General features: G+C 43.1%; 1 protein-coding gene across 1 annotated transcript in view; it reads right to left on the bottom strand.

Annotated features, from left to right (window-relative positions):
- atf2 (activating transcription factor 2) overlaps positions 1-23,225 on the bottom strand; it is a 155,168-nt gene that overhangs the window by 110,239 nt on the left and 21,704 nt on the right. The window lies entirely within an intron of this gene.

Raw genomic sequence — 23,225 nt, 5'->3', positions numbered from 1 at the left:
GATTTAAGTGGTTACTCAGACTCATACATGCATTTAAGTGTGGAAGGTTGCATTGTCAAAACAGATATGAAATGGACAGATAAAATGGGAGAGTGGAATATAGTACTTACTGGGAGTGAGGACATGTAGTCAAAGTAGTTGTGGAAAACACTGGGCTAATGGGGGACATGTTTATTAATTTTATATTTATCAAAAGTCTATCCCCACAAATGGAGACTTTGAAGTTGGAGATAGTAAGGGAAGAGTAGGAGAAAACCAATGTGAGGATGGAAGGATGGAATTTTGGACAGGACAAAATTAGTCAAGATGAAAAGAAATCAGTTCTGAGGAGCAAGAAAAGACTGCAAATATGGGTTGGTCAGTTGTGTTTGTAAATCTTGGGAAGATGATAGTAGACATTCTGAGTTTATCAGAGTTGCCATTCAACCTCAGCTAGATAGATTTATTAACAAACAACAAAAACACCACCTCTGGCAGCAGATGAGGATAATGTCAGGGATAGACCTGAAACACAGCTTGTGGCAAGTTCAGAGTGGGCATAAGTGAAGGGAGCAAGAAAATTGAGAAGGTGGATAACATGTCAACATTCTTAAAAGATCTAGGGAGGGAAATGGGTCAGAAGAAGGACTGCAGATGGATTAAAAAAGCTGAAGGCAGGAAAAATAGGGAAAAGGAACTGGTATACAGTGGAGGACATTTTGCCAAAAAAGAAATGCACATAAGGAGAAAGCAATGGAAGAGAAATTCAGTTCATGTTCAGCCCAAAATCCATTGAGGTGAACTGCAAGGGGATCAATTTAAAGGTTTTTGTTGAGAACTGATTTTTTGGAGTCAGAAAAGTGAAGCTCAAAGGGTGCATTGAAACACAAGGGGTGAGGTAAGAAGAAATAAGATCGAAGAAAACTGAAGAAGAAGAATCTGGAAGCTCTTTGGCACATGCAACTTGAAGTCTGCGATCCTTAAATATTCCAAAACGGAAGAAAAATGTTCTTTGCTTACACACTGAATGAAGCAAAGGATAAAATGGAACTGTGGACCAAGACTCTGTTATCACTAGAAGTGAAATACACTTAGGCAATATCCAAACATAAACTTTTCAATTACAAGTTTTATTTCAACCAACCACATGCTATATTTAAAAAAAAAAATCAATATTTCTAGACTGACTCTTCTTTATATAAATTTTAATACAATTAATAATTCTTTCACAACACCTTGCTACTTTTAACTCCGAGATATACAGCATTCTACTAAAAGAATTAGATACTAATGGACTGCTTGAAGACAGATCAAGATCATGTTACTGAACAGAGAAACCAAGAGCATGATATTCAACACTTGAACATTGCGAAAAGCGAACATATTTTAGCGTTTTTTTTTGTCTTGCACTCACTAGGGCAATGTGCAAGAAATTCCAAAGTAAAGTGAATACAATACTTGCACTGTATGAGAGAAAAGTGCTGCTTGTTCGGAAATAGATCCTGACTGGTAGAGCAATTGCAATGGAAATTCATCAGTTAATAATGACATAAAATTAACTCTAATTCACTAATTTCTGGATTAGTGGTGCTGGAAGAGCACAGCAGTTCAGGCAGCATCCAAGGAGCTTCGAAATCGACGTTTCGGGCAAAAGCCTTTTTACCTCTAAGATGATTCCTGAAGAAGGGCTTATGCCCGAAACGTCGATTCTCCTGTTCCTTGGATGCTGCCTGACCTGCTGCGCTTTTCCAGCAACACATTTTCAGCTACCTCTAATTCACTAAGGCATTGTCAAGAAATAAACCAGACAATGACTGCCACATATTTTGCTCAGTTTCAACAGATGCAGTGAATGTACATGTTCTTTTTGTCAGTGAAGAACAGAGCCCTATAAATATATAGCTTTGAGTGTCAGGTTGTAAGTTTGCTTGCTGAGCTGGTAGGTTTGTTTTCAGATGTTTCGTCACCATTCTTGGTGACATCATCAGTGAGCCTCCATTGAAGCACTGGTGTTTTGTCCTGTTTGCTATTTGTGTGTCTTGGTCTATTAAGGCGAATGATATCATTTCCGGTTCCTATTCCTCAGAGGTTGGTAAATGGGGTCCAAATCAGTGTGTTTATTGATGGAGTTCCGGTTTGAATGCCAGGCCTCGAGGAATTCCCGTGCATGTCTCTGTTTAGCCTGTCCTAGGATGGATGTGTTGTCCCAGTTGAAATGGTGCCCTTCTTCATCTGTAAGGATACTGTATCCTGATGGCTAGTTTCCTGCCTGTCTGTTCAATGTAGTGTTTGTTACAGTCATTGCAGGATATTTTGTATATGACATTCATTTTGCTGGTTGTTGGTACAGGGTCCTTCAGGCTCATTAGTAGCTGTTTCAGTGTGTTGGTAGGTTTGTGGGCTACAGGAAAGCAATACACAGGCCAGATACTCAACTACAGGCACAATCATTCCAACACCCACAAGTGGGCTACAAAGGGACATTATTTAATTGAGCCACAACACACTGCAGTATCCAGGAACTACTAGCAGCAGAAGAAAAATACCTATACAGTGTATTCAAGAACAACGGGTACCCGATAAGCACAATACGCTGATTCTTAAAGATTAAACCCAAGCAAGAAGACACAAACACACCCAAAGACTCTCGGCATATTACTATATATCAAAGGCATCTTGGAGATGATGACCAGACTACTCCAACCCCTTGATATCATGGTAGCCCACAAACTACCAACACACTGAAACAGCTACTAATGAGCCTGAAGGACCCTGTACCAACAACCAGCAAAACAATTGTCATATATAAAATACCCTGCAAGGACTGCAACAAACACTACATTGGACAGGCAGGAAACTAGCCACTAGGATACATAAACACTAACTCGCCACCAAAAGACATGACCAACCATCACTAGTATCCGTACATAAAGGCGAAGTAGTACACCACTTCGACTGGGACAACACATCCATCCGAGGACAGGCTAAACAGAGACATGCACGGGAACTCCTAGAGGCCTGGCATTCAAACCGGAACTCCATCAATAAACACATTGATTTAGACCCCATTTACTAATCTCTAAGAAAAAGAACCGGAAATGACACCACGCACCTTAACAGACCACGACACACAAATAGAAAGCTGGACTGAACACCAGTGCTTCAATGGAGGCTCACTGATGATGTTACATAGCATGGTGATGACATCTGAGATCAAATGTACCAGCTCAGTGAGTAAACGTACAATCTAAACCTCAACCTGAGCTATAAATCTTCTCAAAAATCACAAGCTTTCAGTATGCTACACTGCGAGTACAATTGACAACATTAACCTGATTGTCAGCAGAATTCTTTGAACACTAAGGATTATTTTGTGAATGTTGTACAATTGCAGAATCACGTCTCATGTTGGCCATTGTGCTGTGAGTTTAATAAGAGTGAGCTGGTTGGGTATGGTCATTACTTTGTTTCCTATACACAGCTGAAGGACTCTTCTATTAGTAATGAACAGCTAGCCTTTTGGACATGCTTACATTGTCCTAATGAATGCAAGACAAAAAGCTTAGTAAAAAAAGGACTCTTTCAGCAAGCTTAAGTTCTGCATGCCTAAACTAGTTATAGAGTGTGCCGCTGAAAAAGCACAGCATGTCAGACAGCATCCAAGGAGCAGGACAGTCAACGTTTTGGGCATAAGCCCTTCATCAGGAGTGTGGGCGGCCTCCAAGAGAGCGGAGAGATAAATAGGAGGGGGTATGGGGCTGGAGTTGGGGGGGCAGGGGGGGGTAGAAAGGTGGTTTGGATTTGGCCATGAAGATGGCCCAGGACTTGCATGTTCTTGTTGGAGTGGAAGAGGGAGTAGAAGCGGTCAGCCACAGGGCGGTGGGGTTCTTGGGTGCGTGTGTCCCAGTGATGTTCCCTGAATCGTTCCAAATGTTGGTGGCCAGACTCCCCAGTGAAGAGGAGACCACATTAGGAACAACGGACACAGTCAATGAGGTGTTTGGATGTGCAAGAAAATCTCTGTTGAATGCGGAAGGATCCCTTGAGGTCCTCCCCACATGCATTTGGCTCACCACCTACACCCTCCATCTACTCAATGACTTTTGGTTCCCCGGCCCACAATGCCTCATCTTCACCTTGGGCATCCAGTCCCTGAACATGTCCATCTGCCATGACAAACATCTCCAAACCTTCCATTTCTTCCTCTCCCACCAACCCAACCAGTGCCCCTCCACCGACACACTCATCCGCCTGGCTGAATTGGTCCTCGCCCTCAACAACTTCTCCTTTGAATCCTCCCACTTCCTCCAGATCAAAGGGGTATCCATGGGCACCCACATGGGCCCCAGCTAAGCCTGCCTCTGTCGCGTATGTGGAACAGTCCACCTTCCGCAGTTACACCAGCGCCATTCCCCAGCTTTTTCTCCGCTACATTGATGACTGTATCGGCACCACCTTATGCTTCCACAAGGAGGTTGAACAGTTCACCAACTTCACAAACATCTTGCACCCTGACCTCAAGTTCACCTGGACAATCTCAGACACCTCCTTCCCCTTCTTGGAACTCTTCATCTCTGGCAACTGACTCAACATGGACATCTACTTCAAACCCACTGACTCCCAAAGTTACCTTGACTACACCTCCTCCCACCACTCCTACCGTAAAAAGGCTATCCCATACACCCATTTCCTCCGCCTCCACTGCGTCTGCTCCCAGTAGGAGCAATTCCACTCCAGAACATCCCAGATGGCCCCCAACTTCAAGGACTGCAATTTGCTTTCCCACTTGGTCAACCATGCCCTCTAGCACATCTCCATGAACCCCACCCCTCCAACAGCAACAAGGATGGAAACCCCACCAATCTCCGGTTACATTGCGTCATCCTCCGCCATTTCTGCCACTGACAGTCAGACCACATCAGAGATATATTTCCCTGCTCATCCCGATCAGCATTCCGCAGAGACCATTCCCTCCGCAACTCCTTTGTTGGATCCACACCCTCAGCAATCCACGCTCCACTCCCAGCATCTTCCCTTGCCACCACAAGAGGTGCAAACTCTCCACCCACACCTCTGACTCACCTCCATCCAAGGTCCCAAAGGATCCTTCCACATCCAACAGAGATTTTCCTGCACATCGAAATATCTCATTTACTGTGTCCATTGTTCCCGATGTGGTCTCCTCTACATTGGAGAGGTAGGACGCCAACTTGCAGAATGGTTCAGGTAACATCTCCGGGACAAACGTACTCAACAACCCCACTACCCTGTAACCAACCACCTCAACTTCCCCGCCTACTCCGCCAAGGACATGCAAGCCCTGGGCCGCCTTCACGACCAAAACCAACCACCTGACACCTGTAATTGTCCAAAATGCATCATTTACAAATGAAGTATTTAAAGAGACAACAGAGGAACTAACAGTAAAACAAATGGACATTGTCTTCTAATTCCAAATTAAGCTAACCTGCGAGTAGGAATTAAACAATCAAGACAACCTATAAGAGCCAATGTAGACCACAACCATTTGTTACAATCAACAAAATGTACAAAAATTACAAAAGCTAGTGAGTGCTTTTATAGGTACACTATTGAGAGCATTCTGTATGTATCACTACCTGATACGGCAACTGTACTATTCAAGATCAAAGATGGTTACAGAGAATGATGAACTCAGCCCAGACAATCACAAAGGATTACCTCCCATCTATAGAGGAGAAAGTGAGGTCAAGGAGGGCTTATGCCCGAAATGTCGATTCTCCTGTTCTCTGGATGCTGCCTGACCTGCTGCGCTGTTCCAACAACACATTTTCAGCTCCCATCTATAGAACCCATCTACCAGGCCCACTTCAAGGAAAGGCCGCCAGCATTCTCCAAGATCCATCCCACCCTGGCAATGTTTTTCTACAACGTCTACCAATAGGGAGAAGGTACAGAAGCCTGAACATACGCACCAGTCGGTTTTGAAACAGTTTCTACCTACTGTTGTTAGAATACTGAATGGACTCACAAACTTTTAACATTCACCTGTACCTGTGTTTTTGCTTTTGCTGCAGTTTACTTATTATTTACTATCTATGCTACTTAACTCTGTGATCTGCCTGTATTGCTCACAAGACAAAGCTTTTCACTGTTACTCAGTACACATAACAATAAATTCAATTCAATTCAACTGCTGGAGAGTTGCACAGAGAAAATTCCAGATCTGTGGGTGAGGCAACTGAAAACACAGCCACCAATAGTGGAGGGATTAAAATCCAAGATGTTCAGGGGGAAGAATTTGTTGAGCACAGAAAGGTTAAGAGGATAGTGAAGCTGGAGAAGAGTACAGAGACATGGAGGAGTGAGGCCACAGAGTAATTTAAAAACAAAAGTGAGAATTTAAAAATCCTCATGTATAAGATGATTATGTATTAATTAACTTGAGGGAAAACAAAACTCTACAAAGGGCAATGGTGAAGAATGAACGTCGCTGCATAGAGACATGCAATGAGGAAGAAATACAAGCAGAAATCCACTGAGAAAGGGATGCCAGTTTAAGACATTTTCGCAGTATCTCACAAAAAAAGGATAGTTGTTATTTAAGATGAATTGACAAAGAAGCTGCTCTGTTCAAACAGATGGACCGTTTGTGCTACTGATCAAGCAGAATGCTGGGGGGGGGGGGGGGGGGGGGGGGGGGAGTGGGGGAAAGAGATTCAGTTGTTGAAAAGTAGGGAATAGAACATGCTAGGTTTTTGAAAATTCAAGCAGCACAGTTGGCAAAGCATACCTTGCTGCAGGAAAATTCAGTTTGAGTGGAACAACTGTCAAAGGGCACTGGATATTTCATTATACCTTGGCAAGGAGAAGTGAACCAGAGATAGGTAGTTATGAGTGATGGAACTGTTTCTGTGATGCTCTAAATCAGCCAGAGACATGGTGATGTGACAAAGTGTTTCATAAGATATAATTCAGTTGTGTTATTTAGTTAGTTTAGCCTGATGTGTCAAGCTGCCTGTTAATTAACATTTGATCTTATTGATTTTAGACTGTTTGTCACAGTAGAATATTAAAAACTGAAATCTTGCCCTTAGGTTTATTTCCATTGTTCACTTGGGAAATCCATTTCATTTTACAAGAGATTGATCTTTATAGCGATCGTAACAAAATCTAGATGTTGCTTGACCAGAAGGCAAAATAAAGCAACAAGCATAGGAGTGGTGGGGCAGGTTTCCATTTCATGCCAGTATATAATGGTATTTATTCTTGCAATTTAAAATAGACTTTAGGGCCTTTGCACATAACAGTAATATGCCTAATAGCTGTTTAAAACCACCTTCTGAGGATTGATTTTCTGAGGCAATAGGCATGAGCAATGGCTGTTATCAAGGAAACTAAGATGCAGAATTTTCTATTGGCCCCAAACTAGAATTTAACTAACTAACTTGCATCTGAAGCAATGAGGGAAGGAAATCTGCTATCTTTACCTGGTCTGCCTACATGTGACTCCAAACTCATGGCAATATGGTTAACTCTTAAATGCTCTCCACAATGACTGTGCACGTGCATCATATCACTAGAAAATGTAAAGAAAGGAGTAAAATGGACAGACCACTTTAAGCATCAACTTAAGCACCGGAAATGACAATGGAAAATACAGACCTGCTAAGCCTACAAAGTTCTCCTTAACAATATCTCCAAGAATATGCAAAAATTGGAGTAGCTGTACCACAGACCAGTCAAGTAACAGCCTGACAATGTCTGTAAGGTATGATTCCACAGGTATGACCATGTTCTGGATGCTACTATTAACAGAGTATATCCTATCCCACTGGCAAGATAGACCATCTAATAGTGGTATCATTGTACTACAATGGCAGGAATGAGTTGCCCTGGGAGTCCTCAACAATGACTCCGTACCCTGTGAAACCTAGTCAGCCTTGGGTATAGGCAACCCCTTGTTTACCATTTTCTTCAGCCCAACTAATGTAGTGTACAAAATACCATGCAAGGACTGCACTAAACACTATATAGGACAAACAGGAAGACAGCTAACAATCCGCATACATGAACATCAACTAGCCACGAAACGACACGACCAGCTATCCTTAGTAGCCACACACGCAGACAACAAGCAACATGAATTCGCCTGGGACAACACTACTATCATAGGGCAAACCAGACAGAGAACAGCCAGGGAATTCCTAGAGGCATGGCATTCATCCACAAACTCCATCAACAAACACATCGACCTGGACCCAATATACCAACCACTACAGCGGACAGCTGAAACTGACAACCGGAAGCGGCAGGGACAGACCACTATAAACACCGGAGGAAACATCAAAGAAGCGCTTCGCAGGAGGCTCCCAAGCACTGATGATGTCGCCTAGCCAGGGGACGAAACGTTTGCAACAAAAACTTCCAGCTCGGCGAACAGAACCACAGCAACGAGCACCCGAGCTACAAATCTTCGCACAAACTTTGAACTCTCACAGTAGGTGATGAAACAGCAGAGGATAATGCACTCCCTCTGGAGATTTGTGGTGGAATGTGAGGACCGGGTTCTATCCTTGTTGCAGTTGGGGGGTGGGGTTCAAGGGCGGAGATGCAGGAAGTGGAGGAGATACACTTGAGGGCATTGTTAATTATGTGGGAGAGGAAATTGCAGTCCTTAAAATAGGAGGCCATCTGGGATGCCCTGGAGTGGAATTGCTCCACCATGGGAGCAGATATGGCAGAGATGGAGGAATTGGGAGTATGGGATAGTGTTTGGGTTAGACGTATAGTCAAGGTAGCTGTTGATTTCAGTGGGTTTGAAATAGATGGCCATGTTGAGTCAGTTGCTGGACAGAGACAAAGAGGTCCAGAAAGGGAAGGAAGGTGTCGGACATGGTCTATGTGAACTAGAAGGCAGGGTGGGAGGTATTGGTGAAGTGGATGAACTGTTCAACCACCTCATTGGGGCACCCCTGAGGCCCATGCGGGTGCCCATGGCTAGCCCTCTGGTCCGTAGGAAGTGGGAGACTTCCAAGGAGTAGTTGTTGAGGGCGAGGACCAGTTCCACCAATCGAAAGTGAGTACCGGTGGAGGGGGACTGGTTGAGTCGGCAGGAGAGGAAGAAACAGAGAGCTTTTAGGCCTTCGTCAAGAGGGATGGAAGTGTATAGGGATTGGATATCCACGGTGAACATGAGATGTTGAGGGCAGAGAATCAAACATCATGGAGGAGGTGCAGGGTGTGGGGACAGGATGGAGTCGAGATATGAGGAGATGAGTTTGTGGATAGGAGCAGGCAGAGACAAACAACAGTCAGGTCTATGGATTTTGGGTAAGTGGCAGAACTAGGCAGTCCAGAGTTGGAGGACTATGAGGTTGGAGGTTGTGGATGGTTTGGGAGATGATGGCTTGATGATGAGAGATGGGGTGGTGGTTGAGGGGGCAGGAGGAGATGTCAGCAAGTTGGTGTCTGGCTTCAGCGAGGTAGAAGTTGGTGTGCCATACTACCACTAAGCCCCCCTTGTCCTCTGGTTTGATAGTGAGGTTGGGTTGGAACAGAGGGAGTGGAGGGCTGTGCATTGCAATGGAGAGGGGTTGCATTGGGTGAAAGGGTGGACAGGTTGAGACAGTCAATGTCACGACGGCAGTTGGAGATAAAGAGGTTGGGGGAGGCTAAGAGGCCAGCATGAGGTGTCCAAGAGGATGGACTGTGGAGGAGGGAGAAGGTGCCTTCAGAGGGTAGGTGGGAGTCATGATCGAAAAAGCATGTATAGAGGTAGAGGAGGAAAAGTCAAACTTAGAGAGAATTACCTCTAACCTAAATTCTTAAAATTCTCTGTTGTTAGATTAGATTCCCCACAGTTTGGAAACAGGCCCTTCAGCCCAACAAGTCCACACTGACCTTCCAAAGAGTAACCCATCCAGTCCCATCTCCCTCTGACTAATGCACCTAACACTACAGGCAATTTAGCATAGCCAACTCACCTGACCTGCACATCTCTGAACTGAGGGAGGAAACCGGAGCACCCGGAGGAAACCCACGCAGACATGGGGAGAATGTGCAAACTCCACACAGACAGTCGCCCGTGGCTGGAATCGAACCTGGGACCCTGGTGTTGTGAGTCAGCAGTGCTAACCACTGAGACACTCCAGTGCCAGTATGTTCTTCCTGAGGTGTAGGGTCCAGTGTTCTAAATGGGGCCTAACTAGAGCTTTATAAAGTCTCAGTAGCACATCACTGCTTTTATATTCCAACCCTCTTGACATAAATTACAACATTACTTTTGCTTTCTTAACCACGGACTTAACCTGCAAGTCAACCTTTAGAGTGTCCTGGATTAGCACTCCCAGATCCCTTTGTGCTTTGGCTTTATGAATTTTCTCGGCGTTTAGAAAATCGTCCATGCCTATATTCTTTTCTCCCCCAAAGTGCAAGACCTCGCATTTGCTCATGTTGAATTTCATCAGCCATTTCCTGGACCACTCTCCTAAACTGTCTAAATCTTTCTGCAGCCTACTACCTCCTCAGAGCTACCTGCTTGTCCGCCTAACTTTGTATCATTGGCGAACTTCACTAGAATGCCCTCAGTCCCTTCATCCACATCATCAATACATAAAGTGAACAGCTATGGCCCCAACACTGAAACCTGTGGGACACCACTTGTCACTAGCTACCACTCCGAAAAATAAACTTTTACCCCAACTCTCTGTCTTCTGTCAGACAGCCAATCTCCAATCCATGCCAGTGGCTCACCTTGAACACCATGGGCCCTCATCTTACTTAGCAGCCTCCTGTGGAAATCTAGATAGATAACATCCATTGGGTTTCCCTGGTCTAAACTACTTGTTACCTCTTTAACGAATTCTAACAAATTTGTCAGGCACGACCTCCCCTCACTAGACCCATGCTGACGTGTTTTAGTCCAACCCTGCATTTTCAAGAATTTAGAAATCTCATCCTTAACAATAGATCCTAGAATTTTACCTACAACCGAAGTTAAGCTAATCAGCCTGTAATTTTCCATCTTTTGGCTTGGTCCTTTCTTGAACAAGAGGGTTACAACAGCGATTTTCCAATCATCTGGGACTTTCCCTGACTTTAGTGATTTTTGAAAGATCACAACCAACGCCTCTGCTATTTCCTCAGAACTCTAGGATGTAGCCAGGGGCCAGAAATTTATCAATTTGTTGACCTTATAGCTTTTCTAGCACTTTCTCTTTTGTAATGGCTACCATACTCAACTCTGCCCCCTGACTCTCCTTAATTGTTGGGATATTACTTATGTCTTCCACTGTGAAGACTGGCTCAAAGTACTTATTAAGGTATTCAGCTATTTCCTTGTCTCCTAGCACTAGCCTCCTGCATCAATTTGGAGTGGCCCAATTTCTACTTTTGCCTCTCATTTGTTTCTTATGAATTAAAATAAACCCTATCATTTCTAATATTACTGGCTAGCTTACCTTCATGTTTGATCCTCTCCTTCCTTATTTCTCACTTTGTTATCTTCTGTTATTGTAGTCTTCCCAATCTTCAGAGTTCCCAGTGCTCTTGGCCACTTTATAGGCTCTCTTTTTCTTTGATACACTTCTTGACCTCCTTTGTCAGCCATGGCTGTCTCATTTCCAATCCCCGCCCGCCCCCCCCCGCCCCCCCGGATAATTTTTCTTTTCTTTGGAATAAATCTCTGTACTGTGTCCTCAGTTATACCCAGAAACTCCTGCCATTGTTGCTTTACTGTCTTCTCCACTAGGCTCTGTCTCCAGTCAATTTTCATCAGTTCCTCCCTCATGCCCATGTAATTACCTTTATTTAAGTGTAACACCATTACATCCGGTTTTGCCCTCTCTCTTTCAAACTGAAGACTGAACTCTACCATATTATGATCACTGCCTCCTAAGTGTTCCCTTACTTTAAGATCTTTTATAAAGTCTGGGCTCATTACATAACACTAAGTCCAGAATAGCCTTTTGGCTCCATCTCAAGTTGTTCCAAAAAGCCATCCTGTAAGCATTCCACGAATTCCCTTTCTTTGGATCCATCGGCAACAGTATTCACCCAGTCCATCTGCATATTGAAGTCCCCCATGATCACCGTGACCTTGCCTTTATGACATGCCCTATTTCCCAGTACATCTTGCACCCCTGGACGTGACCACTGCTGGGAGGTCTGTACGTAATTCATATTATGATATTTTTGCCTTTGTGGTTCCTCATCTCCACCCACACAGACTCCACATCATCTGACCCTATGTCATTCAGTGCCACAGATTTAATTTCATTCTTAACTAACAAGGCAACCCCACCCCCTCTGCCCACCTCCCTGTCTTTTCAATAAGTTGTAAATCCTTGGATGTTTAACTGCCAGTCCTGAACCCCCTGCAACCATTTCTCTGTGATGCCTAATACATCGTAATCATTCACGCTGATTTGTGCCGTTAATTCATCTACTTTGCTATGAACACTACGAGCATTCAGATGAAGCGCCTTAATGATAATTTTCTTATCCTCATGATTTCCAACATTTCAAATAATATGTCCTAAGTATCCTTCCTTTTTGTTTCATTCCTAGTCTGCCTTGAACTTAAGGAGAAAGTGAGGCCTGCAGATGCTGGAGATCAGAGCTGAAAATGTGTTGCTGGAACAGCGCAGCAGGTCAGGCAGCATCCAGGGAACAGGAGAATCGATGTTTCGGGCATAAGACCTTCTTCAAGAAGGGCTTATCCCCGAAACGTCGATTCTCCTGTTCCCTGGATGCTGCCTGACCTGCTGCGCTGTTCCAGCAACACATTTCCAGCTGCCTTGAACTTAAACCCTGTACACATGCTAACCTGCTGCTTATCATTCTACTTGACTCATTACTCCCTGTTGCTTTCCATTTCCCTTCCTCCTCAACTCACAAGTTTAAAGTCCTAGTAACCACCCCATTTATCCTTTTTGCCAGAACAATGGTTCCAGATCGGTTCAGATGAAGACTGTCCCATCGGTACAGATCACCCCGGTTCCAAAACCGATGCCAATGTCCCATGAAATGGAATCCCTCTTTCCCACACCAATCTAATTACTCCTGGGCAAATTTCTGCATTCACCCAGTGTTAATTTATTTGTCGATTATCTCATCATAATCCTTAAACAAACTACTTATTTAGCTCACTTACTCTGGACCAGGATTTCCGAAACTCAGATCTTCAACAGTATTGTAGGAAGTATTTTCTCTCAGAGTATCCACAATCTTCCTGTTTTTCTCCTCATCTACTCAGGACTGGGTGTTTGAATGTTCTGACTGCTTGTACTGCTAATAACAGCAGACTTCGTTTCTTTGACTGAACTGGTTTCTTCTTCAATAAACCTGTTTCTGGATTCTTTTATTCTTTTCCCTGCTGTGAGGCTGATCTGTTGAGCGTAGATTTCACCCCATGTTCTAGCCCTCTTTTCGGACCTAACATCAGATGCCTGCAGCTTTAGAGAAAAAAAACCAACCTAGATCTCGTGATAATTATTTGGTATTTGACTGCAGCTTCAAATACTCATTCACTCAGCATTTGGTTTTCTTGGCTCTATAAATAACTTCTTCCAATTTCTATAATCAATGTAGAATGTTTACCTCTCAACAGCTATGAGGCTGTGGCAACATAAATGCCATAGTGTTTCAGACTGACTCAACAACATCATAATACTCCTGTTAATTTATTTCACCAGAGTAAGTGGCAGTTTTTTAAAAAAATGATCCCCACTACCGAACACTTCCAAAGACATTTATTGCTGTTATATATCAGTAGTTTCCCTCGCTACAATTAACCATTTCCCCCATGAAGGAACAATATTCAAATTCCATTGCAAGCCAGACTGTTATAGATTATGCATTTTAGTACAACATAGCCAAAACATTTTAGTCACTGAACATTTGCCAGAGACACTAGCATTCCCTGGAATATTCCCATGTCTAGGTCCCAAATCTACTACATACCATGTATGCTAGTAATGCCACCAGGTACAGAGACAATCTACTGTGCCCTTCAGGATTATGGTAAACTTTCTCAAAATTACCAAGGTGAGATATCATAGCTGCCATTCTGCACAAAAATGGGGAAGGCTGCTGGTATTCTAAATGATAAAAGGCCATCACCGATATTCCAGTTAAAATGAATTTTGGGAAAATCAAACCTTTTTATCTTTTCCTGGTAGTACCTGATTCAGCCAGTTACAAGGAGCCTTGAGCACCATTGTTAAATACTTGAGCTTTTTATCTTGTCCTATATTTTTGTCAGGGCAGAGCAGGAATTATCGCAGGTGAAAATTTCATTTCCATAATGGGTTGATAACAACAAGTGTGTCTGGCATACAGGATTCTGGGCTTTATAAACAGATGAATAGAGGTCTAAAGCAAGGTATGTAAGCCAGACCATTATAAAACACGACCAGGTCTTAGCTAGAATATTGTGCTAAATTCTCCACACTGCACTTGGGGAAAAACATGAGGCCTTCGAAAGCGTACAAAAATTTTTTTTAAAACTATCCTCCATATCAAGTGTACAAAATCATCATCATGAGGTGAATTAGCGATCTGGACAGAGGTCAATAAATGTAGCTTAGGCACGTCAGCAAAGTGCTCTTCACTAAGGACGGGCACCTAAGTTGGGTGAGCTATCCCACAGACTTATCATTTGACAATTTATTAGTTATATTCACAGAATCACACCTAACAATTTCTAAGATAATCTGATTTTCATCTGTGAGAATACCATGTCTGATTGGCATGACAAATTCATTAGAGAGCAGGGAGAGGTTGACACAGCAATATATAGTCAAGTGGGAGTGACCTTAGAAGCTATCAATATGGAATTTCATGTCCCCATGAGAAGAAAACTTCCATTTAAGTGTCAATTACCACCCTTCAACAGCTAATGAATTAAAACTTTTCTGTGCTGAACATTAGTGGGCGGCACGGTGGCACAGTGGTTAGCACTGCTGCCTCACAGCGCCTGAGACCCGGGTTCAATTCCCGCCTCAGGCGACTGACTGTGTGGAGTTTGCACGTTCTCCCTGTGTCTGCGTGGGTTTCCTCCGGGTGCTCCGGTTCCTCCCACAGTCCAAAGATGTGCAGGTCAGGTGAATTGGCCAGGTTAAATTGCCCGTAGTGTTAGGTAAGGGGTAAATGTAAGGGTATGGGTGGGTTTCGCTTCGGCGGGTCGGTGTGGACTTGTTGGGCCGAAGGGCCTGTTTCCACACTGTAAGTAATCTAATCTAATCTAATTTAATTGAAATAATGCCGGTAATGAGGGCACAGCATCTAATCTACATGAGGGACTTTGATGGTGCCAAACAATTAAGCAACTAAAGGGAGAAGGCAACTCCATGAACATCTGTATCCAGCATTTGTGCAAAAAGATACAGCTGACATAACTGCAATTATTTTCACCCAGAAGTGCCTATCTTCAGTCGTTACAGTCTCCAAGTGAAACTAAGATGTTGGCTGAATATGCTACACAGCAACATTTACAGATCATGTTAACATAACAACTTTAATTTTCCAGATCGATGCTCCAGATATAGTCACATCCCCTTTCAGGTTCTTCTAGTGTAGTTACAAAACTGGCCTCTACCCAACAATATGAAAATGGGTTAAGTATGCGCCCTAAGTGCAACTCCATCCCTACTCCCACTCACCAGCCAAGTGCTGGGAGAACTTGTCAACAATGATATCATGCAGCATTTACCCAATAATAACTTGTTCACCAATCTAGGTTTTGAGATCCAAGAGAAGTATGTGTCTCCAGATGTCTTTATAAAGGTAGTCCAAAGATCAACATGGCTAAATTTCAAAGATGAGGGAAGAGTGACTACTTTTGTAAGTAAGGCAGCATTTGACAGTGATTGCCACTAATTTGGTGATAAATGGATGGAATAAGTCCCATGAAACTCAACCATCCAGGTTAATGCTGTCTGCTTGACTGGCACCTCTTCCCCATTCTAAATAGCCTCCTTCCATCACTTGTATACTCTGTACACAGTACTATCTTTAAGATGCAATGCAAATTACTTAAGACTTCTTTGGCAGTTCCTCTCAAAACTGATAACTCCAAAGATATTGTGGTAACACCTTCATCACTTGTACTACAGTACTTCAAAACAACCGTCCACTACCACCCTCATAGGGGAAATAAAAATGGGCAATAAATGCTAACCTTACTAAAATGTTAATTCCCAAGAACGAATAAAAGGATGACATGGCCAAAACCATCCATCTGTTGATTCTAATGGAGAATAGAATTACCTATCTTCTTCCTCATGAGTTATTGAGCAACTTTTCCCACACTCACCTCAGCATAGAAAAATTAGAAGATTCTCTCACTCCATTAACGAAAGATGTTACAGTTTGGCTTCCAGATTTGAAAACCTTCATAAGTACTGAATAAAATACTTTTATAAGTGATTTACACAAACCTCTGGGAATCGGTTTCGCTCAGTTAGCTGGATTGTTGGTTTGGAGAGCAGTGTGATGCCAACAGCATGGGTTCAATTCCCATCACTGGTCTGAGGTTACCATAAAGTACTCTCCTTCTCAACCTTTTCCCTCACCTGAGGTCTGGTGGCCCTCAGGTTAAATCACCACCAGTTGCTTCTCTCTAATAAGAGAATAGCTCCTGTGGTCTGGTAAGACTATGGCTACACAGCAACATAAAGCTCCAATGTAACGAGGTAAGAATTTTTCAAGTCTATCAAAAATGATACAAATCAGCACTTACGTTATATTTTGGATTTTTTGTCTCTGTCACTCATTGTCTTTCACTCTCTCTCGGGTCCTTTTTATCTTACTGCTCACATTTTCTCAGGCTTTCCCCAGGATGATTGGTGCCCAACGCACAACCTAGTTCCACAGGATAAGAGGTGCTTGTGGCCATTGTTTCTGTACTGGCTCGTTGCTACAACAATCCAAAACAAATCCCATTGCTTCGTTCTCTTTGCATAATCTTGTACCTTCCTGTGCTTCAAATACTTATCCAATTTTCCTCAATAATGCAGTGATCTTTGTTTCAAGTACTTTCTGTGACAAAGTATTCCATGTTCCAACAATACCCTGGTGTGAAGAAATTTTCCTGGTTACAATGGCTTTTGTTGGTTATTTGTACAAAGTTTTAAAAATTTAGACTAAGAACAATACCTTGAAAACACTGTCATGAAGAACACAGGAGGAGTAGTTTAATGGAAATTACAGGGAGATTAAAAAATGTTTATAACTTAATTATAATAAAAATAGAAACACAGGGAGAGTGATGTATGGTTTCTGCAGGATGTGGGAATTGAGTGGTTGACATTAATTTGGACAGACCCTCAAACTACCTGACTGGAAGTTCTCATAACTGGAGACAGAATTGAAGACAATCCTGCAAAATAAAGGTCCAAGGTTTTGTGGCAAGCCTTGCAAGAGTTGGTGGAAACAATGATAATTCTCCACATATCAGGGTGAATAGGTACATGCTAAAGTAGGAAAGCTGTATTGCTTATGGCAAAGGAATGGAGCATTCGTCAGGGCACTGGTAAAACAGCACTCAGAGCATGTGTACAACATCTGCTCTTGCAGGTCAGGGGTTCCCTGCCCCATGCTCATAGGTCTAGATTAAATTCCCTACAGTGTGGAAACATTCCCACACCGACTCTCCGAAGAGTAACCCACCCAGACCAGTTTCCCTCTGACTAATGCACCTAACACAATGTGCAATTTAGCATGACCTGCACATCTCTGGACTGTGGGAGGAAACCTGAGCACCCAGAGGAAACCCACGCAGACATGGGGAGAATGTTCAAACTCCACACAGATAGTTGCCCGAGGCTGGAATCGAACCTGGGACCCTGGTGTTGAGAGTCAGCAGTGCTAACCACTGAGCCACCGTGCCGCCTGGGATCTCAGCAACATTTGAGCAACAAAATAGGGTCACAACGGGAAAAGATATAGGAAGCACTGAGTTAGACGCTTGGCAATCAGCAGTCCAGGATACAAATCTTAGATGCTGCTTTGCCTCCCGTGTGCTACTCTATAGGTCATTTCAGAAAGAACAAAATTAATGATCATTAAAGAAAAACAACTTGCAATTATACAGAAAATTTTATGACCTCAGTGCTTCATGGCCAATTAAATGGTTTGAAGTAAAGCCACTGCAACATCTCTGAAAATTTATCAAAATACCTGAGGCTTCTCCTTACTGCAATGTTGAGTTCTACATGGGCCACAACGACAAGATTCCCCCTTCCCTTTAGTTCACCCAATAACCAGGATTTCATTTTGTGACAGCCTTGCTTCAAAGGCAGTACTCAAGGTTTCCGAATCAGAAGATTATGGTTTCAAATCTCACTCAAAAAGAATTCTGCACTGAAGTTCACATTTTAGTGGAGAACTGAATGCATGTTGTAATGTGAAATTTGTGTGTGAAACATAAACTAAGGCCCTCCATTGTGTTGTGTAGGAGTATCACTGTGCTAAATGAGACAAACCTTGAATAGATTTGGCAACTCAAGAGTAGCTATCCAGGAGCCGCTGTGGGCCATCAACAGTAGCAGAAGCATATCCAATGCAATCTGCAACATCATGCTCCAGCATATCCTCACTATAACCATTACCATGAAATCAAGGTACCAATCCTGGTTCAACAGTCTATGGAGTAGAGCATGCCAGGAGCAGCACTAGGCATACTAAAAAATGAAATGCCAACTTGGTGAAGCAACCAAACAGGACTACTTGCATGCCAAGCAGCATCAGTAGCAAGTGAGAGACATAACTAAGCAATCCCACAACCACCAGATCAGATCTAAAATCTGCAGTCCTGTCACATCCAGTTGTAAATGGTGGTGGTCAATTAAACAACTCACCAGAGGAAGGGCCTCCATGAATATACCTATCCTCAATGAATATACCTATCCTCAATGATGGCAAAGGCCAGCACAGCAGTACAAAAGATAAGGCAGAAGCATTCACAACAATCATCTGCTAGAAAAGCTGAGTAGATAATACATCTTGGCTTCCTCCTGTGGGTCCCCAAAATCACAGATACAGTCTTTAGCCAATTTGAATCATTCCATGTGATATCAAGAAATGGTTGGAGACACTGGATATTACAAAGGGTACAGGCCCTGACAACATTCTGGTAATAGTACTGAAGGTGTGTGCTCCAGAACTTGCTGCACCCCTAGCCAAACTGTTCTAGTACAGCCTCAACACTGGCATCTATCTGCCAATGTGGAAAATTGCTCAGCTATGTCCTGTACACAAAAACAAGACAAATCCAACACAGCTAAACAATGCCCCAGTTTCTCTTGACCATCAGTAAATTGATGGAAGGGGTCATAAACAATGCTTTCAAGCAATACCTGCTCAGCAATAACCTGCTCAGTAATGCCCAATTTGGGTTCTGCCAGGGCCATTCAGCTCCTTACCTCATCACAGCTTTGGTTCAAATATGGACAAAAGAGCTGAATTCCAGAGGTGAGAGTCACAGCCCTTGACATCAAGGCTGCATTAAATGGAGCATGGTATCAAAGAGTCCTAGCAAAACTGGAATCAAAGGCAAACTCTTCACTGGCTGGAGTCTTACCTGGCACATAGGAAGATCATTGTGGTAGTTGGAAGTCAGTCATCTCAGTTTTAGGACATCTCTGCAGACGTTTTTCAGAGTAGTGTCCCAGGGACAACCAACTTCACCTGCTTCATGAAATGACCTTCCCTCCATCATAAGATTAGAAGTGGAGATGTTCATTAATTGCACAATGTTCAGTACAATTAGCAAATGCTCAGAACTGAAGCATTCCATGTTCAAATGCAACAATATCTGGATAATATCCAGGCTTGGGCTGACAAGTGACAAGTAACATCCACACCTCACAAATGCTAGGCAATTACCATCTCCATTAAGAGATACAATCTAGCCATTGCCCCTTAACATTCAATGGTGGTACGAGCACTGAATCCCCACTGTCAACATCCTGGGGATTACCATTGACCGGAGACTCAACTTGACTCACCATATAAATACTGTGGCTCAAGAGCAGGTCAAAGACTAGGAATACTGCAGCAAATAATTCAGTTCCTGATACACCAAAGCATTCTACCATCTACAAGTCATGTCAGGAGTCTGATGGAATACTCCCCACTTGTCTAGACTGGTGCAGCATCAACAACACTTAAGAGACTTGACACCATCCAGGACAAGAAGCCCACTTGATTCGCACCACATCCACAGCCATCTATTCCCTTCATCACCGACATTCAATAGCAGCAATGTGTACTTTGAGATGCACTGAATAAATTCCAAAGATTCTTGGATGGCATATGCCCATAACTACTTTAATCTAGAAAGACAAGGGCATTAGATACACAGGCTCACTACCAAAAAGTTCCCTTCCAAGCCGCTCACCATTCTGACTTGGAAACATATTGTTGTTTCTTTGCTGTCACTGGGTCAAATTCCCTTACTGTGGGCATTGTGGATCTACCTACAGCACACGGATCACCAAGGTTCAAGGTGGCAGTTCACCATCACCTTCTCAAGGGCATCTAGGGACAGGTAATAAATGATGGACCAGCCAGTGACGCCCATGTCCTACCAATGAACTAAAATCAGTGTCCTACCAGTTGAATACAAAAGACTCTACTATACTATTCAACATTCTGGCCAATATCTGTCCCTCAACGTCACTAAAACACATGATCTGATAAATTATCATTTTATCTACTGGAACCTGCTCTGCAAAAACTGCTTGAAACATTACATGAAGATTAAAGGAGCAACACTTCAAATATTGCAAAGTGCTCTAACATATCCAGAGATGATGAAATGCACTATATAAATACAAATTTTTCATTGTTTGTTTTCATGAAAATTAATTTGTTATGACATCTTTCTTAATGACATGTTCAATTTACGAATCTTACAAATGCGCAACAAGATGGTTTGTATGATTTACCATCATGAGTATAGGTAATGGATGTTAAGTGAACTGGGATGGGGAAGCCCTGGGCTTTGGTTGTACTGCATGTGGTGTTCCTAGAATTTGGCAATACAACACAGGGCAGGTTAGTTATCTAAACCTGTCTACAATAGTATTCAGCATCCACTCAGATAGCTTTATTATGTTTAAACCATCAAATGTTATTTACTGGTAGAGAGAGAGAGAGAGAGGGAGGATTTATTTTGTTTATTCATTCCTGAATTGAGAGTACCGCTGGTAAGGCAAGCATTTAGTGCTTATCCTTGCAGGCCAGGTGTACTCCACTGTTTTTTAAACCTTTTTCCTGTACATTAGCAATTTTGTATCCAGGCCTTTTTTTTTGTATTTGTTCATTGGATGTGGGCATCATTAGCTCAGCCAGCATTTTTGCCCACCTCTAAATTGCTCTCAAGATGATAGTAAGTCACTTTCTTGAACTGCTACAGCCCATGTAGTGCAGGTATACCAAACGAGGTGTTAAAAAAGGAGTTCAAACATCTTGGTCCAGCAAGTGAAGGGATAGCAACAGATTCCAAGTCAGGGTGGTGTTGGGCTTGGAAGAGAATATGCAACAGGCGGTATTCATGTGCATTTGTTTATTGAGGTGGTACAGCTTGTGGGTTTGCCGGGTGCTGTTGAAGAAACCATAGTGAATTACTACAGTGCATCTTGCAGATAGCACAAGGGGAGCAGTATGCACTGACAGTCAGAGTGTAGATCTAAAACTTGAGGGCTCTGAGTCAGAATTAAGGTCAAAAATAGATGAAGCTGCATCTCAGAGTGGAAGTTTAAAAAGAAAAGGTCAAAGTTAGAGCAGAGATTTAGAAAGAGGAGCCATGAGTCATAGCAAAGGCTTAAAAAAAAAGCAGGAACTGTGGATCAGAATGCAAGTTCAATAATAAAAAGTTGACAGTAACATTCCAATCTAAAAAGAGCAAAAACTGAGAATCAGAGGGCAGATTTGAGAGAGAGGATGCTAGAGGTCAAAGGCAGATTTCAAAAGTGATGGAGCTGACAGAAAAAGCAGACCTTTAAAAAAATGGCACAACAGACTGGAGGCCTATGATCAGTGGAGTGCCACAGGAATCGGTGCTGGGTCCTCTACTTTTTGCCATTTACATAATTTGGATATGAGCATAAGAGGTACAGTTAGTAAGTTTGCAGATGACACCAAAATTGGAGGTGTAGTGGACAGTGAAGAGGGTTACCTCAGATTACAACAGGATCTGGACCAGATGAGCCAATGGGCTGAGAAGTGGCAGATGGAGTTTAATTCAAATAAATTCAAGGTGCTGCATTTTGGCAAAGCAAATCTTAGCAGGATTTATACACTTAATAGTAAGGTCTTAGGGAGTGTTGCTGAACAAAGAGACCTTGGAGTGCAGGTTCATAGCTCCTTGAAAGTGGAGTCGCAGGTAGACAGGATAGTGAAGGCGGCGTTTGGTATGCTTTCCTTTATTGGTCACAGTATTGAGTACAGGAGTTGGGAGGTCATGTTGCAGCTGTACATGACACTGGTTAGGCAACTGTTGGAATATTGCGTGCAATTCTGGTCTCCTTCCTATCCGAAAGATGTTGTGAAACTTGAAAGGGTTCAGAAAAAATTTACAAGGATGTTGCCAGGGTTGAAGGATCTGAGCTACAGGGAGAGGCTGAACAGGCTGGGGCTGTTTTCCCTGGAGGGTCGGAGGCTGAGGGGTGACCTGGAGTTTGCACGTTCTCCCAGTGTCTGCGTGGGTTTCCTCCGGGTGCTCCAGTTTCCTCCCACAGTCCAAAGATGTGCAGGTCAGGTGAAGTGGCCATACTAAATTGCCCGTAGTGTTAGGTAAGGGGTAAATGTAGGGGTATGGGTGGGTTGCGCTTCGGCGGGGCGGTGTGGACTTGTTGGGCCGAAGGGCCTGTTTCCACACTGTAAGTAATCTAATCTAATCTAATCTTATAGAGGTTTACAAAATTATGAGGGGCATAGATAGGATAAATAGACAAAGTCTTTTCCATAGGGTGGAGGAATCCAGAACTAGAGGGCATAGATTTAGGGTGAGAGGGGAAAGATATAAAAGAGACCTAAGGGGCAACTTTTTCATACAGAGAGTGGTACGTGTATGGAATGAGCTGCCAGAGGATGTGGTGGAGGCTGGTACGATTGCAACATTAAGAGGCATTTAGATGGGTATATGAATAGGAAGGGTTTGGAGGGATATGGGCCGAGTGCTGGCAGGTGGGACTAGATTGGGTTGGGATATCTGGTCGGCATGGACGGGTTGGACCGAAGGGTCTGTTTCCATGCTG

This window comes from Chiloscyllium plagiosum, unplaced genomic scaffold (genome assembly GCF_037043375.1).
Source record: "Chiloscyllium plagiosum isolate Xiang-an unplaced genomic scaffold, Cpla_swu_hap1 HiC_scaffold_7, whole genome shotgun sequence".
NCBI lineage: Eukaryota > Metazoa > Chordata > Chondrichthyes > Orectolobiformes > Hemiscylliidae > Chiloscyllium > Chiloscyllium plagiosum.
Note: the sequence above shows the minus strand (reverse complement) of the source record. Positions and strands in the feature narration are given on the sequence as shown.